Source organism: Cydia fagiglandana, chromosome 18 (genome assembly GCF_963556715.1).
Source record: "Cydia fagiglandana chromosome 18, ilCydFagi1.1, whole genome shotgun sequence".
NCBI lineage: Eukaryota > Metazoa > Arthropoda > Insecta > Lepidoptera > Tortricidae > Cydia > Cydia fagiglandana.
In genome coordinates, this window is record NC_085949.1 from 9659034 (window position 1) to 9680629 (window position 21596).

Consider the following 21596-nt stretch of genomic DNA (forward strand, 5'->3'; position numbering starts at 1 on the left):
TAAATAATCTATTAACAACGGGTCACTCACGTATTTTATGTCGAAAAACGCTCGACATGTTTCACTCCGTACCGAGAAGTGTCATCAGGAGCTTGCGTTTACGGTGACGGACTGGCGCAGACTGCGGGCCGCAGCTCTCCGCGCCCGATGACTCGGCGCAGGCGCCGGTCACCGCAAACTCAAGCTCCTGATGGCACTCCTCGGTACGGAGTGAAACATTGTGAGCGTTTTTCGACTTAAAATACGTGAGTGACCCGTTGTTAATATATTTAATAGACATGAATCTAGTATTTTAACTGGATAAGGCATGATGGGTGGGGGAAATGAGCGAACGAAGTCTTATGTATCTTTCAGTAGGTGTAGCAGCGAAAGCGCTATTATTGTTTGTCATTGTCACAGTCTCACATTTTTATTTATTCTCCACCTTAAATTAGTATGCAACAAATAAATTCGACCAATCATAGTGTCGCATTGCCTATGTTTTGTCCCTTACGGACGCACGCGTAATACCACTTCTATAGGATCCTACCTTCTATGCCTGCAGACAATCGTTTGGGGTTATTACGCCTTTGGCTACGAAACGCACGCTCCGAGTGTCGACGCTCGACGATGACGGCGACCGCCATGCATTGGTTAAAACAAATGTATCGCGGTCGGGCGTCAGGCCTATAACCGCGAAAATCGAAGTTCGCAAATTGCGGGCATTTTTCTCTGTCACTGTAATTACGCCTTCATTGGAGTAAAAGAGAAAGATCCTCGCAATTTGCGAGTTTCGGTTTTCGCGGTAGCCCCTCAGCTTTCAACGTGCACGCTCGCAGCGTGCGTTCCTTGTCCGGTCGAGTTCACAAACATCTTTACAAGCCATCGTTAAAAAATATATTTCACGATCTTAATGTGAAGTCCTTAGAGGCTTTTAAAATATATCTACCTCATAAACCTGGAGGTCTAAGAATAAGAATAAGAAACCATTTATTGCAACACAAAAAGCATACTGGTTACATAATATAATAAGATTTAAAAAAGATATTGTGCGGCAAAAGGAACGGGCTCAGCATACGCTGCGTCAGTCATCATGCCTACATGCCAGCATCAATTTGTTTGTATGTATTTTATTTACATCTTTAAAAAAAACATATTTTATTGATATGTGTCATAAATTAAGTACCAATCCAAAAAAATCGAATTGAAAAATGTATTTGTAAAAAAACGATACAATTAAGTGTTTGCTACACTTGCTTTGGTCCATTAAGTACTAAAATATAAATAATATAATATACTAAAATTCAAATAAAATGCATTTAAAAAAACTCTCCATTCAATTTAGAGTTCTATTCGATTTTGTAAAAAAGTAGTTCTGTTTAAGGCATTCGAACAAACGTTGCTTTTTTAAGCCCTAGTCTATTAATATGCAATATTAATATTTATACAAAAGAATTGCCTCCGTAGAACTCCACTAATTATTTAACCAAGACCTATCTACGACCACAGATTTAATTAAGCTAATTACTTTTACTAAACGAGTTAGCTGCATCTGCGCTCAGATCTTAGAAATAATGTAATATAGTTAGAACAAAAACGATGCAATCTGTCATCGTTCGCTAGTTAACAATATTCCATTAGGGAGCGCCCTGGGCTGATTTAATCGCGTTATAATGTACCTACTACGTCGAAGGCTCGACGCTCTACAAAGCCTTCGATAATTACTTGCAAGCAACTATTTATTTGCCACAACGTTAGCACGGTAATGGCACAATTAAGGAATATTGTTAGGCGCAGCGATAATGGATTTGATTGTGCTGAAATTGTTTCAGTCAAATGTTTATTGTATAGTGTGTTAAGTATATTTTATGATGTGAAAGTTTTTTGGATACTATGTACTTTTTAAAATACTCATCTATACTTCGTTTTTTTTAGCATTAGAAATTAGGTAAACAATCTTGATGTGTCTTTTAATTGAAAAAACACATTTTAAAAATAAGTTACGGCAAATATGTAACAATTACGAATCTAATACGATCATTTATATTCTTCTGCTTTCATAAGTAATAGTTATTGATTTTTAAAAAGCGTTTTTCAATTAAAAGACATGCCAAGATCGCTTACCTTCTTTGAAGTTCTATCTAATGCTAAAAAAAAAGAACTATAGGTTATATATTTGTCTATGCGCTTTTAAAAAAGCAAATTGACTTTGGTTCTAAAAGATATAAAAAATGAAGATGTCATTTTAAAACTCATAAAATTTTGGAGTTTTCAGCAACATCTTCAGTTTGACAGGAGAGTGTGTATAAAGAGTGTATGTAGAGTGTGTACCTAAAAGAATGCATAGAATGTTACATACATTCTTAGAATGTCACAAATATTCACGCATTCTTTTAGGTATCATTTCAACCGACATAAAAAAATAGTTTAAAGTTAGTTAATTATCATCATACATAGTAGCAAGGTGACCACATTAATAACGCTGAAGATTTGGACCTCCGAGCAGTGATTACCAGTCGTATTTAGGCGATTACCAGTCAACGAGGGATAATCGCTGTGTGATCAACGCAGCGTTACCTGCCGGGCGGTGGGATCGGGCCCTAATGCCAGGTAGATTTACAGCCCAATTGCTGCTTTACTTAACATTGGATGAAAATTTTAATTAGTTGGGGGATTATGATTAAATTATTTGACCTATTATCTAAATTCGGACGGTGGTATAGTAAGTACAGTCAAAAAACTTGATTTTCGACCCATTTTGTACCTAGTCATAGTGATAATAGTATGGCGTCTCTAGCGACTCTCATATTGCCACTTTATGTATGAATTCATTCCTAATGTTTCCATGCAACTTTTGCAGCTCGCTGTAAATCCTCTCCAGAATGCGTTGCAAATATTGCAATATTACCAACAATAACTTGCACTGCAAACCGGGTTGCAAGCAAAAAGCTGGGTTGTTAATTACTAAATCAGAATTTCCGTGTATGTACCAATTAAACTCACATCTAATATGAGTGCTAGGTAAGTTTTTGAAACGGTGCATTTGCAGCCAACCGCTACAAAAGCATGAATTATTATTAACATATTCAACTCACACACAAAGGTGTGTGAAGTAGACATTAATGGAATGTGAATCACTGCGTCGAAATGAATCTAAGGCTTACTCGTAAACCCCATCTCAGGTAACGAGGCAAATGCAATCCGCAATGGAAACAATAGGTATACTATTAGTATTGCTCGGCAACGTAATACGATTTCTCAGTATGTTACAAAATAATTCCTGCAAAGAAATACGATGTGTTTCGCGTGCATTGTTGCTTGTTCACTAAAAAGTATAATTATACCAAAACAAACATATATGTATATGTGAAAAGGAAAACTGAAACCGGCACTGCAAGGAACGTCGTATAAGCCGATTCATTAGAGTCGGCGACTGGAAGCGAAGGATTATTCTGCCAAGTACCAGCGGTGGAATATGTTTATCAAATTATATGATGTTATGACACTGATTGTGATAAGCTATTTATAAATTTTTGTATTATTGCAAGTTTTTTCGAATGATATGGTTTTTCGAATCCTAGGATTCAGACGGCAGACAAACTTATAAATTGATGTTACTTTCATCTCATTTGGGTGTATATGGTCTTGCATCTCGCTCGTAAATATGAACATTTTTTGAATAAGTACCTTTTTTGCAGCGCAGCGTAGTACAGTCAAAAGAAGCGGATCCGACTATGTGTCAAAATACTTTTAACTACTTTATTTTTAAGAGCGAACAGGAGTGGTAATTTCTCCACACAAACGTACTCGACTGTTTCCTCCGTGGGTTTTGATGAGCTGCTAGAGCAATAATTTTTTCAACACCGATTAAAGTGACATTCCATTTCCAACTGCAGCTGCAATACTGTTCATTTTACTATGGAAACGCGTCGCTGTCATTGTCAATTTCCATAGTAAAATGAACAGTATTGCAGCTGCAGTTGGAAATGGAATGTCACTTTTAATATTGTCAATGTCTGTGGTGGACCGTTTTGCTTTTTTTTTATATTTTTGTTTTTTAAGGCGCTAGAGCCCTTCAAAAATGGCTAAAATGACTATGCCGATGCCGCAATGAGAGGCGTTAGGTAGTATTCAAAACTGATATAAATTAGTCAAAAAAACAAAACGGTCCGACACAGATAATTTCATAATCATTTAGATTTCCAAGTTTGGTTAGGATTGGTTAAATTTTGGAGGAGAAAACAGTCGAGTACGAAACCTCGATTTTTGAGATTTTCGCACTAGTTTTAGGAGCCTCTTCCGTTAGCGAGACGGGTATATTTACCTAAAATATTTAAAACTCAGCTCCTGTTTCGTCTTAATAGCTTAACAAAAAGTGATATGTCTTAATATTATTGTTGAACACACTATATACTCTCTGGACTATACTTATACACAACAAATAAGATTGTGGCCAATACTTTTGAACGCGGACTGCAGATACACCTATGTATGTCTATTTGGAAAAATATTCAAGGCTGGAAGATAATTTTGGTGCATTTTCTTTTACAGCATGACCATGAATTAAGCCTTTGCTGCCTTATCTATTATGCTTGTCTTGATTATTAATTTATTATATGATATTAATAAGCTTAAAACATAAATAAAATAAAACAGTCATTTACTGTCGCGTACGTTGCTGTACAATCAAAACACAATAAGCACAATAGGGACAATACGGTGTAAGTCCAATAGGGTTGATGATTATAAATATAAAAAAAATATTTTACATAATAAACTGGAAATAAATATAAAGAGAAGGTAATTCGAACGTAAAAAAAAGAATAAAAAACTACCTACTGAGTGATTAATCTCGCAACGAAGCCTTGTCGTTATCAAAACCTACCCTCATTAGCCACTTTAGCCCAAACATGATAGTCATTACGCTCGGTTATGCCCGCGTCACGCACTGCCACGATGCTCGCTCGTTACCACGCTGTGACGACCGCTATAGGGGGGTTATTGCAGGTTTTTGCTCGCTTCTACACCGTGACAATGGCTGCACGCGTTGTTACGCTTAGGATTTATATATTTTCTTATGATTTACCGAGCGCCGCGTCAGTTGAACTAGAACAAGATCACATTTTTCCTTATAACATTAAATAACAACATGTCATCGAAGACTGCTTAATAAACTGGTTCGCCTATTGTCAAGAACTAATCTGAGGTTTTATATATTATTTATAATTTTTATACATTTTGTCTATATTTTTATGGTATTTTGTTTTTACCTTTTGTTTTACGAGTTGTCATTAAATGCTATGGTGAAAGCCCAGCTTTTTCGTTTGCTCCCGATTTCATAGCTATCGAAGTGTATATTAAATTGTCCTGGATTCCGGGATACCTATGGCGATGCGCGACGAGAAAGACAGCCATTTAACGCATTCACTGCCAGAAACCCGTCAGGCGGGCGCTCAGTCCGTAGTCGCCTTTCGCTACATACGAGTTTTCGAATGTAATGTTATCAGCTGCCCTCGTAGCGCGTAGCACGCTCTGTCGTTGAACGTGTTAATAAGAGCTAACAGGAGTAGTAGTCATTTCTCCATACAAACGTACTTGACTGTTTCCTCCGTGGGTTTTGAAGCTAGAGCAATGATTTTTTTCAACACAGATTTATATTGCCAATATCTGTGTCGGACCGTTTAGCTTTTTTTGATATTTTTGTTTTTTAAGGCGCTAGAGCCCATCAAAAATGCCAAAATGGCCTGACTACGCTGCAAATGAGAGGCGTGGTATTCAAAACTTAAATTAGCCAAAAATGCCAAACGGTCCGACACAGATAATTTCATAATCCTTTAGATTTCCAAATTTGGTTACGATTGGTGAAGTTTTGGAGGAGGAAACAGTCGAGTACGAAACCTCGATTTATGATTTACGCAGGATTTTTCGCCTTGTCCTTATCGCACTAGTTTTAGGAGCCGCTATCGTTGGCGAGACGGGTATATTTACCTAAAATATTTAAATCTCAGCTCCTGTTTCGTCTTAAACAATACAGCCTCGTAATTCACGCAGTTCCGAGACCCACGCCACGGGATGGAACACTTTCTTAAAATATTTATTCATTTGATGAAATATTTGGAAAGTAATTATTATAGCAATTAAACGTATTTCGAGGTATTTAACGGTACATTTATGGCACGTTTAACAATATTCCCGTTTTTCTAGTTAAATGTAAATAACTGAATATAATAGCAAAATTCCGGTAGATATATTTTAAACCTTGGAATAATGCCACATATTCCAGAAATGGAACGATGACTGAGAGCTATGTCGGTATCAGTAGAAACGTTTTATACAGGGCTCGCATTTCAGGTAGTGTTTGCCACTTTACGCTAGCTGTTTTTGAGCACCGGTCGCTCAATTTGCGTTTGTGGCGAGCCTAACAACAAAGGACTTAATATCACAATCAGTCACGCAATACCTTCCTACCCCGCCATAACACGTGATATGAACAAACGAGCATCGTACGATCGCACATCGCATGACTCAAGAGAGATTAGTTTGCGTTCTTGACCCCATTCGGGTAGGCGATGATATTTCCCTTTCAAGTGGCAATCCGCGCTCACGGCAGGAACTGCAATAAGGACTCATTTTGGTTTGAAGAAGGCAAGCGAGCGCGTTGTCATGGCAATGATTTCTTTTGATAAGTATATTACTATACCTGTCAAGGGGCAGAAATACTAGCGGTGCACGGTGGGAATATTTCACAAGGTAAGCTAAAAAGTCAAGCAAGATTAAATTAGTCAAGGTACTCGTAATATATTTATCATACAGACAGCCCGTTCCAAAATTTACTTTTTCTAACAATTTCATTAAGTTTCCGTAGGAATTTCACTATGGCAAGTAGGTACCCAAATTTAACAGTCCTCTCGACAATCGCTCTAACTGCCGTATTCGAACTTCAAGATATTCACAAGAGACGATACGTACTAGATCCATTCTAGATACGTTATAGTTTAGATATCAACTAGTTCTCTTTTGCAGCGCAATTCGGGCAACCAATGTCACTTTTACGTTAGACAGAGTAAGATATCTATTAGATGTGAATTGGATCTCAGTCATATAATCGTTCAAGAGTATCTCCAGAATCACTCAAATGTAAAATTTGACAGGTTAGATCTTAAACATATCGTTATCGTATCTTGGTGATGTCTAAAAGATATCTAATAGATGTCTATTTCAAAATCCGAATCGGGCCCTAAGGCGAAATTACTGAAAATAGTGTAGAAACTTAAATAAAGGATGAAGTTAACTCGAATGCCGGGTCGACATTGTACTGTCATTTAGTACATACCCTCGTTCCGTGGCACTTTCCCGCTTAGCGAGTTGTGAACAGCGAAAGTGTTAAATTGGAGCTAACAAGAGTTGCGGGGACTAGAGCGGAGCGCGTTCTATTAATTACAGAGGAGATCGCAATAAGTATAACTAATCAGAACACGATCCTCGTGAGACCAAAATCATTGGGTTAATCCCTCTATATCTACTCTCATACATAATCTACTTAAATATGTATGTAAGTAAATTTATTTTCGAAAAAAAAAGAATAAAGTTGTCTGAAAGTTTATTGTTGACCTAATTATCTGTGAATGTGGAAATAAACCTAAAGGGGCCCACTGATTAACAGTCCGCCGGACGGTATCGGCCTGTCAGTTGTTCGGAACTGTCAAAATTTTGTTCTAACTGACAGGCCGATACCGTCCGGTGGACTGTTAATCAGCCCTTAAGAAATCCATTGTTGACGAGCAATTTATCATATCCACTTCCTAAAATTATGTACCAATACCAATCCGTCACCAACAGGAACGCATACATACATAGTTAGGCAGTCTAATTACCTTACCTTACCTGACCTTAGTATTTTGAGTGCCAATGGGAGTTTATCCGACAAGGCCGACACGTTACGGCTCTGGTGCCACAATTCGTGTCGGTATCTGTTTATTTACGGTCAGCCGGGGATAATCGGCCTGTAATCAGGCCCGCGGGACTGAACAGGCCTGTAATTGTGCACTAATCATCACTTCACTTCACTTCCTAATTACAGTGCGGAGCCCAACGCTACTTCAACACCACTGGGAACGTGGAAACTATTCCGGAATTATTTGTAAGATAGTCCTTTTTCCGTATCTATTTATAAATAGGTAATAGGAATTTCCATAGCGTGTATTGTTATTTTAATAAAATAAGGTTGATGACACCATTAAGGTAAATATTTACTCGTTTCGGGTAATAAAATTCTATTGTCTTCAAGCTGTAAAGGATTTGACATTTAATTTAAGGCAGAGTGAAACCTCTTTTCAATTTCTTTAATTTTAAAAACTAATTTCTGTGGGATGAAACCCTTCTGTTAGAACGTTCGGGTTACAAAGGAGCCTTACAAAATAATTCGTCTCAAGTAAATCTCCAATTGAAATTGAATTTGAGGAAAACTTTTACGAATGAACTTATATTTATTTTCCCGGGTTTACGCATCGTAAATAGATCTGCGAGAAAAATGAATCGTTAAAATCCTCATCTGGGCATAAAAAGCACGCAGATATTTTTTATGGGCAGTAAAACGTGTATGTGGAATTGTAAGCCGAGTGAGCGTATCCCTCGCAGCTTATAGCTCTCAAGGTGCATTTCCATGTATATCTCGATATCGTGGATATACAATACTGTGGTGCAGTCAGCTATGGGTATTAATTATTCTAAGGTGTGAATTAGGGTGGTTCAAGAAAACCTTTTTATATTTTCCGGATTATTGGGTTACACTTATTATTATGTGGATAAAATACGACAATTTTAGTAACTTTACCTCTACTACAAAGCTACATTGACATTTTTATGCTACTTGTTAATGTGATTTATAAGTTATGATTATGAAATAAAATATTACTATATATTTTGATTACGGTTAATTATTTATAATTTTTCAATATTTGACCTTTAGAATTTCACCAATATAGTCAAATTTCATGATACTTATTTAACCTAATGTATATGTGTTGGTATAAAACAAACAAGAGCTTCCGATATGTTTTGATTGAAATGAGGTATAAAAAAATCAATGAAAATTACCTACCTAATTCTATTTTTAATTTGCTTATCTGTATTTTCATGATATTGATGTAATAAAATGTTTCCAACATTTAACTAAAACAACCTACCCATGATAAGTTTCAACTGTTCGGTAAAAATTGATATTTAAAAAAATGTGGGATGGTAACGAAATATAAATGGAAATGTTATTCTGCCCATAGTTTTAAACCGGAGCAATGCTGATAAATAGATTTAGACACATAAATACACACACATATGTATATATATATGTGTGTAATGTGTATTCTATTGTATATTGTATACACACCTATAACAAAACTATCTTCACGCAAACTTGCTCTCTCAATTCTCCCCTTTCCGTGAAGCGCTGATTATCTAACTCGTCAATCAAAGCGCCCATAGCAACCGCATATATCATATACATACGTATATACTTGATACGCATATCTACTGGTAATTTATTAGATATTAGGTAAAGCACAAACAGCCAGAAGGTTTATTTGTGGTCGCATATTGATCGATATGGGGGGTCTGTGATTGATTTTAGTTACATTTGCTTTACGTCCATTTGATTTACGTCGGTAAATAAAGTCAATGAAAATTAATGGGCGAATTTGAATACGAGAGAATGTCCTAAAGCCATAAGATATTATGAAATGTCGATTTACATAATAATCATAATGATTTAATGATACCCCACTTCACTAGTTCCTAAGACTTTCTTCAAACTCATAGGTACGTATGTTCTTCTACCTAATTAGTGTTCATGAATGTATAAATGACAGATGAGTAGAATAAGTTATTATAGGTATATATGTCGGCGGCCGATCGTAGGATCAGGCATATCGTGAAATTCCTAGGCATATCGTGAAACGTGAAAATCTTTAACTCGTTCCCTGAGTCGACGGAGCCCCGCTGCGCGGGGCTCCTATTTCTAGGCAGTTTGCCCTTAGGGCATCTGAAGCAACCTAACGAACCTATCCTACCTATTTATTGGTTTAATGTAACTATGGTCAAAACATTACACAGGAACATTACGATCTGCCTGATCTTACGATCGGCCGCCGACGTATAGATGGTCAAGCAAATCTTGTCAGTAGAAAAAGGTGCGAAATTCAAATTTTCTATAAGGCGATATCTCTTCGCGACTACATTTTTCAGATTTTCCGCCTGTTTCTACTGACAAGATCTGCTTGACCAACTATACATTACGTATTGTCACGTAGTGTTACTAGATACAGTCAATGTAGGTATAAGCAAGTATACCTAAATAAATAAAATTGTCAATAGTTGTCATAAAAACCAATACTTACCTATGTATGATAATCACTGAATCGTTAACACATCTAGTGTTAGCTACATCTTATGATTATAATTATTTGTTTCTCCATTTTGGAATTCACGGGCCTATAAATCCCGGTCTTTTGATAGGCTTGCATGGGAATATAGATCCAACACGTAGAGGCCCCTTGGAGAGCTTTAATGTCATGTAGAACGCCTGCTGGAACCTGTTCACAGGCGTAACAATAACACCCATCAGCCGGTCGCAGCAGGCATTGGGACTATTTGTAAAAAGTGAATAGTATACCGCGGTATATGGATTGAAGTTTGGGTGGACAATGAGACTGGGCTATGTAGAGAATTCCGGACACCTGCCATAACAATGCTAAAACACGCTATCGAGGCAGGTGATGACTTGCCGCTGACTAGATGAGCCCCTGAAACTGCCGTCGTGAAGACGACCAGGAGCAACATCGGTGTGAGCGGCTCAGGGGTATCGAGAGGTGTGCGCCGCTTTCTACCCAGTGGCTGTTACCAGCCATCACCGTGCCCACTCGCGTTTTATGCATCTTTCACTTCCACCCCTGGAGCATATAGCTCTAGCGACTCCTCTCTGGACGGAAAATGAAGGCAAGCCAGAGCTGAGAGTCCTACGGGTCCCCTTGGGGTCCACTCCGACCGACGAAGACACGCCGGAGACGGAGACTCTGACCTACTCTCGGGAGCACTCGGGTCCGTGGGGTCGTTACTCCCCAACAGCTCGCCACAAGCTGCCCTGCGGGCTGATTATAATTATTATTAAAAAATACAACTTGGTTATGAGAACGCATGAACGCACCTTTAAATAAAAATAAATATTGTATAAAACTTATAAACTAAACGTAATTTAATTATAATACCCTAAATTAATAAAAAAATAAACTCCCCTAAACCTAAACTACATCTTATTGTTTCTTTCCAAACATTAATATAACAAGTAGGTACTCGTAGTTCACTAAATTAAAAACTACATTTCAAATCTCTTTAGTCCAATGATACAATTTTAAATATAAACGAAGGACGAATAAACCTATTTCGTTCATAAAACACAAAATACATAAAACAACCCGGAATTATTTACTCCGTAAAAGCTTGTAGTACAACACAAAAAATTGAACCTGTATTTCTGATTAATTGGAAGCCTACGGTATCGATTTTGTATTACTGCGGTAGTATGATGTTAATATTGTACGTTACTTCATTTTCCAGCATGTATTTTTGATGGAGCCCCGAAAATAATAGGTATATGTAGTTGAATGGGCGAGATCTTATTGCAGTATTTGGCGGGGAGGTACAAAGAATCGTGGCCTGATTCGAACTTTAAGATACGTCAGTTAATGACCTAGAAACGATATGTCAGTGTCAAATGTGACGTTTCTCCAAACAAAAACGTCACTTTTCACACTGACACATCTAATCCATATCATTTCTAGATCAATTAATTGAGTATTTTAAAGTTCGAGTCGGTCAATTCAATTCAATTCAATTCAATATCTTTAATGTCAAAAACACATGTCAAAATACACAATACAAAATAAAATTAAAATTAAAAATAGTAACATAACTTACACTAACTTAAAAACAATATATATATACAAATGTCAGAAGAATATTTACAAATGTCAAAATAGTAATATATACAAATGTCAATAAGACCATTAGAAAACAAAAAATACAAGTGTCTAAAATATTACGGAATCATCTTACATTAAATTTACTATAAAATTCTTTTACTGTATAGAAAGCTTGGTCAATTAAAAACGCTTTTAACTTAGTAACAAATAGCTCATAAGAAGCCGCCTCTTTTATTTCACGGCTCAGGCTATTATAAATTTTAATACCAACTACCCCCAACGAGTTGGACGATTTTACTAACCTGACAAAGACGGATTTAATATCACGATCAGTTTGCCTTTGATCAGGTCTACGCATAACAAATTCACTTTTGTGCTTATACATATATTTTGCCACCTCAAGTATGTATAAACAGGGCACTGTTAGAATTTTTAACTCACGAAAATACTCTTTAGTTGGAGTGAATGGCGGCACCCCAGCCAACATTGTAACCGCTCTCTTCTGCAGTATGAAAACTCTATCCCTGTCGGCTGCCAGCCCCCAAAGGTCAATACCGTACACAAGGATTGAGTTTACATACGCGTAATATGCCATACGGAGGTTCTCACGTGAAAGTGCAGGAGCAAGCCGAGACAACGCAAACGACGCTTTGGCAAGTCTACTAGTAAGTCCATCAATATGTTTATCCCATTTTAAGCCGCAATCAAATTCAAACCCTAGAAAACGCACATTCTGCACCTGTGGAAGTGTAATGTTATTTATCGTTATGTCCAGAGGAGTGTGATACAGTCCTCTCAGCCAGAAATGCATTATCGATGTCTTATTAAGATTAATTAAAAAGCCATTTACTCGAAACCAACATGTCAATTTTAGTACCGTATTCAGAACGTTCTCTTTTAGCTCATCAAAAGTATCACCTATAACAATGGCACATCCATCATCAGCAAACATTATAAAATTACCATCTTCAAACAAACTAATGAGGTCATTTACCATCACCAAAAACAGGAAATTCCCAACCGCTGAACCCTGAGGGACAGAGCAGTCCTCAAGGGTCCTCACCTCAGACTTAGTGGCCCCTCCATCTACCGACACTACCTGTTCTCTGTCCTTCAGAAAGGATCTAATAAAATTTAAAAGACTACCTTGTACACCATATCTTTGCAACTTATGTAACAATAATTTGTGATCAACCAAATCAAACGCTCGGGACAAGTCACAAAAAACCGCTGCAACCATTTTCTTTTGGTCAATATACTGGAGGACACGCTGATGGACTGCACGAGCAGCATCTACCGTAGACCTGCCGTGGCGATACGCATACTGGTGATCATGAAGTAACTTGTTTCTTTCAAAGTATTCCATTAACCTATTACAAAGCCCTAGTCAAAGCCCTGGTCAAGTGGAGGTGTTACTTGCGGACTGTATGTTTGATTTGGTCTCAACTATATTTGCATCGGACTGTACAATTAACACATATAAGTAAATATACCTTTTCAACCGAATAAAAAAAAGAACAAAAGAATTAGTAAAAAATAAGTATAATAAAATGTGTAGGAAGTCAAATAACAAGCGCTGGTGGTCTAGCGGTAAGAGCGTGCGACTTTCAATCCGGAGATCGCGGGTTCAAACCCCGGCTCGTACCAATGAGTTTTTCGGAACTTATGTACGAAATATCATTTGATATTTGCCAGTCGCTTTTCGGTGAAGGAAAACATCGTGAGGAAACCGGACCAATCCCAATAAGGCCTAGTTTCCCCTCTGGGTTGGAAGGTCAGACGGCAGTCGCTTTCGTAAAAACTAGTGCCTACGTCAAATCATGGAACCCGGCTCCCATGAGCTGTGGCAAAATGCCGGGATAACGCCAGAAAGAAGAAGAAGAAGTCGAATAAAATGTACGTTAGTACCTATGATTACATTAACCAAAGAACCGCACAATAGGTAAATGTACCTAAGCTAGTACCTATAGCACACGCGACCAACCGCCGGCTTCGCCCGCAGTGGCTTTGCGTGCCGATTAATTGAAGCTTACTGTATTGATTTTGTATTACAGTAAGCTTTAGAGCTTACCAATAATAGATGCAGGCGTTGATCATTTATTCAAATGCCATAATGTTCATAAGGTAGGTGATTATATTATTTTATTTTTATAAGAAACCTTTAATGTGAATGAGATCCATAATAAGGATTTGAGCGATAGATACAATAATGGTTCAAAATTGGATTAAATGGCCCGTGCGAACGTAATTTCGCGCTAAATTGCTCGCTTGTCTATATTTTTTGGTGTTGATTATCTATTTCACTGACTAACGGAATGATTACCGGGTTTAGATGAAGGGCTTTTTTATAACACAAAAAAACTTAATCAAAAATATTTTTCTCGAAATTTTGATAGGTGTAATTAATAATACAACCTCCTTTACAACCACCATAACACAACCAACATTGGTTACCTACTTGTTACTCTTCTTATTTTTGCTCAATGTTATCAGTGCAAAATTTAGAAAACGAGTCAAGATCTACATTTCATTTACTTTAGGTAAGTAATCCATTAAGTAGTAAGTAATTCATTTACTTACCTATGTATGGTCATAATATGCCTATGTAAATACAAACGACTTAGGTATCAATCATAACGTTTCTATTCAAAGTACCGGAATTCTATAAAAAAAACAAATGGTAAATCATGGCAAATTTGAGTGTGGAATGTAACACAATAACTCAAAGAAACGCCGCCATAACTGTCGCGGGCATTGTTCCCGTGATTCACGCGCCGCCGAAATGATGTTTTCCTCGAGGTGCCCATTCTAATGGCTGATATTTTCCTACAGCTCATAAGTTTATGCCGCGATGGGTTATAAAGTCCAGAGTAATATACTATGGCTTATAGCTCTAACAGATAGTATGTATCTAAAATATTTGTCTAACAGTTTAAGTATACGAATAATATAAATAAATATTGTTTTGGTTGACTATTTCAGCTATTTTGTTTTTCTAGTACAAGGCTAGAACAATAAAATATGTCAGTTTTTATTTCCGTAATGCAGAAGAGATTTGGTATTTTCAAATACAAAGAATACTTAGGTATTATTTATTAGTGGACGATTGTGTTCCAAAAAGTGTGTTTGTAAACCGATAAAATAATTTCATTTAGCCTTGGTATATCCAAGGCTATAAATGAAATCGCATCGCACTTACACGAATATTCCGGGAGGCCAATTAGAATTTGCATATTGATATCAAAATTATGTCATTTTGTTACCATTGTTGACGACCGGTCTGGCCTAGTGGGTAGTGACCCTGCCTGCGAAGCCGATGGTCCTGGGTTCGAATCCCAGTAAGGGCATTTATTTGTATGATGATACAGATATTTGTTCCTGAGTCATGGGTGTTTTCTATGTATTTGTATATTATATATATATCGTTGTCTGGGTACCCACAACACAAGCCTTCTTGAGCTTACCGTGGGACTTAGTCAATCTGTGTAAGAATGTCCTATAATATTTATTTATTTATTATTTATTTATTTATTATTTATTCTCGCGTGCATTTTGCTTGTACCTGTTCGTACATGGATTATGAATTGTATTGGAGCGAGCGAGACGTACGGTACGTACGAGATTTTTTACAATCTTTGACTAATATTTTTTTCATGATCAGAGCAAATTGTTTTGTTGGACGTACCGTTTTTAAAATTCAAGCAAAAAACTGTAATAAATAGGTAGAGCCAAAAACTTTCCACTACTCAGTGATGGCATTAAGACGATTTCTGGCTTGCTAGGAATTCATTCCTGGAAAAAATCTAATTTGACTGACCTATAAGGCCTGATATACAGGGTGTTTGGTACATCGTTTGCCAAATTAAAACGGCAAATAGGTTGAGTCATTTGCTATCTTCCCAGGCCTAGAAATTTTTAATTTTGCGCACATTTTTTTTCAGTTTTAAGGCAGTTTTTCGTAAATTTCAAATTTTTACTTGAGCAGTAGTAAAAAAAAAACATGGCCAATTTTTTTTTCTAGACATGAGCAGATAGCAAATGACTCAACTTATCTGCCGTTTTAATTTGGCAAACGATGTACCAAACACCCTGTATAAGGCCTTCAGTTGTAAATCCATAATAGGAATTGAATCAAACTGCCCTCCTGACGGGTCTGGGTGATAATGCCGGATTTATGCATCGCCCTCTCTTATCCGACCGAGCCGTCCCGAGTGCTCCGTAAATTTTTAATTTAATTGTTCTAACTACATATTACTGGTATAACAACAAATTATGGCATAACTTTTATTTTGGAGTGCAGTGCATTTTTGCTTTATAAATACGAAGTTCCATACTTTTGTTTGATTATAACAGATTCTAGTTTTGGTAAATAACTATGACTCAGTTCGGATTGTTTTTTTAACAATTCCTGAAATTGTAGTGATAATATGTAGGAATAACATGGAGGTTGTATTTAGAGGTAGGTAATTTATTTAGATAAAATATGCCAAAATTTTAAGTTTTTGTTAAAGTTTAAGTCCTAAAACTTAAACTTTGGCCGAGTCATTCTCAAAAAAATATGCCGCGACACATACAAAATGTATGAAAAGAGTCGTGGTAGTTATACGCAACCGCAGACAAATTCTCACAAGTCTCAAGATTCACATCAGGGGGTCTAGCCAAATGACATAGGCATCAGTAAATATTGTACGGTACGTTATCGGGGGTATTATTTATCAGTATTGTAACTATTTGGCTTGGCACTCATATAAAAGAAGTTAAAAACCTAATATACTATAAACTGTCATTCTACAGAACTTGCTAACTATATATAAAAAAATATTAGCAAGTTCCATAAAATTACACTTTAGTATAATTATACTTTTACTTCTACATGTATATGTTAAAGGTCTTTGGAGTTAATGTACCTACATAGGGAAAAGGCCGTCGTTTTAATGAATATGTGTCAAGGGTGACTTATATTTTTCCGGGGCTTTTCATGTAAAATAAAAACACCAATATACGTTGATACTCCGCGAGACCAAAGTTGAGTCGCTCGTTTAATGAAGGGCCTACTTAATGTATTTAGGGCTCATTAAATTTGTTCTCCGTCTTAATTAACATCGCCGACTAGGACTGACAACGACTTTACGCTTTTACGGAGATACCTACTTGATGGGCTTTGAGTTCAGAAATGGTACCGTCAGCAGAATATTATCAACACGTGGAGATGGATGACTAGATATGTGTTAGTGCACGCCCTGATCCCGTTAAGATCGTGCCTGCATCGCCGTAGTTTAAAAATGTAGCATTACGATAACTACCAAACTAATATAACACTACGAACGCAAACTACGATAGCAAACTAGTTTAAACTTTGAGCATTATTTTCAGGCCCAGAAATAACTTACGAATTTGGTGAGTTTGTGACCTTTGTGACGTTTATGGTGGTAACCCGACCTCTGACATTCAAAATCAGAAGAGAGGTACTGAAAAGTCGCATTTGGCCTTCCGCCGGACTGTCAGTTAGAACATTTTGACAGTTCCGAACAACTGACAGGCCGATACCGTCCGGCGGACTGTTAATCTGTGGGACCCTTTACGATAACCTAAAGTGTTGGCAGCCGGCGCTTATTTAAGTTATTAACGCTAGCATAGCTCTAAAATAGCATTGAATTCAAATGGAATAAATTTACGAAATCCTATCGGGAAAAGAATAGTAAGCCTAAATTTACGGGCCAGGGGAGGGCAGTAAAGCCTCGTTTGGTTGAGCTATGTCCCATTCGAGGGCGTATTACTCGTATATAAATATTACTACACACTGAATTCTGTTTGCCAGGTTTGAAAGGTTGCATTTTTGCGTTGGGTTTGTTACCAACATTTGTGGACTATGGCCTTGAACATTTTGAACGACCGTTATAAGTTTTATAAATATTCGTGAAATGGATTTTATGTCGTGCAATTAAGATTAAATAAATAAATAAGGGAGAATAGGTGGGCATAATCACTTTGGTAAAGACAAATGAAATGGATAGTTACCAAGCAAATAATAGTGTTCACGTTTGTTGGTTTAGAATTATTTGTACTGTATGTATGTAGGTACCCTCAACTCATATTATATTACCTTTATAAAAATAGGTACTTAAATTACCTACCTAACAAGTACTTCAAATATGTGAGATAATTTGAGGTTATAGGTAATTTTAGGTACTCGTAATTTAGATTATAAAATTGATGTAATACTAATTATTAATTATAAAGAAATGCGAAAGTTATACTTAGAGATGTCTAAGGTAGCAGAATTTCGGCTTTAATCTTGCTGGTGTTCTAACTTACCTGAAAAGACAAGATAACTTGGTATTAGTTCATTTATATTTTTTGGATAAAATAATAATTTTTATATTCATAGGAGCTATTATGCTGGACAAGAAACATCAAGTAGGTAAAATTTATAATGGCAATTAAAGCGCCTTAAGGAGGTATATGCACTAAAATTTGGAATTAAATACTTTTATGATCGTACACGTCCTAAGTATGTTACTCGTATTATCGGTATACATCTAATTGTTCGATTGTAAATTTAACTGAAAGTCAAGGAAAAGTGAGTGTTAGACAAATATAAACGTCAATTACATCGATAGACAGCACGGCCGGCCGCAGGACGCCAATATACCGCCGATAAAATTTCCACTTACGACTTACCCTAAAAAGTCGGTGTGTGATAAAAAAAACATTTCAGCTGACCTTGATTTTATATTCCGGGAAGATTTTGTCAGAGCCATTTATTATCCGTCGCCAAAGACCCGGAGATGAGTATCATATCCATCAAGTGTAGCCGCCATTATAATTTCAAATGATTTACTTTCACACCGAAAAAGACTTTGCTTTGCAGCATGAACGGCCATGGCATAATGGGCCCTGTTCTTCATTATAAATTGCGCGATTATAAAGAGGGATGGACAGCACCAGTTTTCTATTGTTAAATAAAGAATGCGAGTTTTTGAAGTTATATATAATTATGCAAGTATAAAAAAGCCACAAATATATTTACGGATACTTAAAACAGATAATTTAGCCATGTGATGTGACGTTGTTGTATATTATATGTTCAGTAAATAAGTGTTACACATTAAAATTAAAGTATTCTTAATGATAATACTGTTAATACTTAGGCCACGTTCTTGCGGTTATAGCGAGGTAGTTAGTTTCAGCCGCAGCTGTGTATTGAATAAGTTAAACTGCCAAAAGTTGGCGAAGTTACGTTAGTTAGTGCAAATGGCTGTCTCCATCTTATTAGGATGCACAGCTAGTCCGAAGATTGGAAGTGTTCGGCAACTTACGCGATGTCTGCGTTACATTCACTAAGCGAGAGTTCCTCCATTGTCTAAACTTCATAGATCAACGTCATACTTCACTGTAGTTTAATAACGTATGTATAATTATTTTATTTTAATATTATATACATTGTATATAATATTAAAAAAAAAAAATCTTAACGTATAATAATACTTTAGTTAGTATCGTTAACGTAATATGACTAACATGGTAATTCTTACTTATCAATTTTTATTTAATACGATTACATTTAAAGAATTTATCAGCAACCAAAATATTTATCAAACTTTATGTACAAACTTGTATTAAATAACAATTATAAAAAAAAGAAACACCAAATCTGACAAACTACACGATCATGACATTTTGCACAAATATTGAGTTGTAACTCAACTAAAACAAAGTAGAGATTGCGACTCACACAGCTTTTTTTTAATAAATGAAAGACCTGGCTTAAGAAATGTCAGCTCTGCCTGGTGTTGGTTTAGCGGACGACGCTTGCCCTGCCCCCGCAGGCCGCAGGCCGCATTCATCTTATTAAATTGCTCCATTAAAACGGCCATAAGCGCTAGCGATTTAACTCCAGAACCACCTAGAGGCCGTTTAAAATATGTTTTCTTTTAATATTTCCATCCGGTTTACTTTTAATATTAGCTTTGTCTTTCATAAATATTAACACTCGTGAGTAGGTTTAGTCAATAGTCATGGTTTTAAGAAAATACCTATATCTTACAATTCTCACGCAAAATTGCAAACACATAAAATAGAAATACAATGAAAAAGCTTCTACCGAAGCAACCTTCCAACGTGAATTGAAAAAATAAAGTTTCTCTCAGAGCTGTCTCGCATTTTACATCCAATCAAAAACGTTCAGAAGTTATCCTTTGCTAGGCTTGAAAAGGCCCGAGCTTAAGGTTTTTGTGTTGCGAAGTACGAACGAAATGCATCATCTTCGCTTTGTGCTGAGGCAAATGACGAAATTCAGTTTACGACAATGCTCTACAAATGTTGCCATTGGAATATTTAATAATGGAAATCTTAACTTGATAAAATTTTAAACATGGCTCGGTTTTACCTTGTTTGCTTTTGTGATGTAAGTTGATAAAATTCGTTTAAGGCATTTGTCGTCGTTTTCCTGCGCCTTATTAGCCTCGTAAAATATGTTTGTACAAATGTATAAATGAGCCTTTACATTTTTGATGCTTTTTACGCCACGTGTAATGTTACACAGAGGATTTTATCTGCCACTCGGTTCACAACAGCTGATTTTTATCCCTAGCGCCCCTGGAAAGGATCCAAGAAACTTTGGCGTAAACATGACAACGTCTTTTCAATGGAATGGTAAACCGGGGAGCGACAAAGGATATGAAACTGACGCAGCAATTTGGACATGAAAATTGTGAAAGTAGGCCAGGGGGAAAATAGTTGCAAAACATTATCGATAATTGGTAAAGTTAATAATTAAATATACTTTGGATGTCCTTATACATTTATGTCTCGTAGTATATATACGTTATATATTATTCAGTTTTTTATGTTAAATACCATGCTTACCTCGTTTAAATTTACGCGAAATAAGAGGAAGTAAAGTTAAGGCTGCTGTTACTTATTTTAGGAAGCATGGAGTTCCGGCGGATATTGCCTTGGCAGACAGTCGTGTATCAATAACTTTGAGACAGCATACCGGATATTATTCCGTATACCTACATAAGATATATTCTGTCAATACAATCGGGGGTTTTGTGTCAGAGAAAGTTAAGTAAAAATACTTTGTATTTTAGGCATTGACTGAAACATCTGTCAGAATAGGTAGGTATGTAATACAATATTGCAGACGGAAATAAGAAGTAGGTACTTAATTGTGAATAGAAAATTATTAAAATATGTTAATTGTATTGTCTTCGGTCTGGTACCATCATCATCATCCTCCTAGCGTTTGTCCTGTACTGTGACGGGGTCCGCTTTCGGGGTTAGGTACCAAGATAGTTATTCTTGAAATAAAACTTTTGAAACGGATTATACCTAACACGAATAATGAATTTTATAAAATGCATCACGACGTTTCGAAACCTTTACAGGGAACTTTTCTGTATCACCAGCTTGGGATATAGTAGTTAGTACGTACATAGATCTAATAATCTTGACCATAGCACACAATAGACAGCAGGTAGAGACTGATTTGGTATAAAATTATGATTCTTTACGAGTATTTGAAGCAATATGTGTAAGGCATAAGTAATAGTGTATTGTGTGATAAGTAAAGACGCAGCAACACCTCGACGAAAATGTTTAACTTGTTAGTAGGTATATATGGCACGCAACATTTTGAAT

General features: G+C 36.5%; 1 protein-coding gene across 2 annotated transcripts in view; it reads right to left on the bottom strand.

Moving 5' to 3' along the window:
- The window catches only part of LOC134673516 (uncharacterized), a 297423-nt gene that overhangs the window by 102412 nt on the left and 173415 nt on the right, over positions 1–21596 (bottom strand). The window lies entirely within an intron of this gene.